Source organism: Sinocyclocheilus grahami, unplaced genomic scaffold (assembly GCF_001515645.1).
Source record: "Sinocyclocheilus grahami isolate Dianchi unplaced genomic scaffold, SAMN03320097.WGS_v1.1 scaffold643.1, whole genome shotgun sequence".
Taxonomy (NCBI): Eukaryota; Metazoa; Chordata; class Actinopteri; order Cypriniformes; family Cyprinidae; genus Sinocyclocheilus; species Sinocyclocheilus grahami.
The window spans coordinates 419,111-419,421 of record NW_015505822.1 but is presented as its reverse complement, the minus strand read 5'-3'; the positions used below and the strand labels follow the sequence as shown (position 1 = coordinate 419,421).

Below are 311 nucleotides of genomic sequence, written 5' to 3'. Positions count from 1 at the left end.
TATATATATATATGTTTTGTTTTGTTTTTTAAAGAAGATATGAAAAAGAATTATATATAAATATATATATATATGAAAATATATATGTGTAAATATATATATTAAAAAAATAAAAATACAAAATAAAAATACAAAAATGACAAAAGCACATAACCAAATTAGTTCTTTTAGTAATTTTGTTATGTGCTTTTGTCATTTTTAGTAGTTTTTAAAAAAAAATTCATTTTTATTTTGAATTATTTTAGTACATTAAGTTAAATTAAATTAAAATAAGAAACGTTGCATTGGCAATTAGTTGAAATCAACAAAAA

General features: G+C 15.1%; 1 protein-coding gene across 1 annotated transcript in view; it reads left to right on the top strand.

The window, feature by feature from the left end:
* The window catches only part of LOC107558358 (CLIP-associating protein 1-B-like), a 16,075-nt gene that overhangs the window by 12,074 nt on the left and 3,690 nt on the right, over nucleotides 1–311 (top strand). The window lies entirely within an intron of this gene.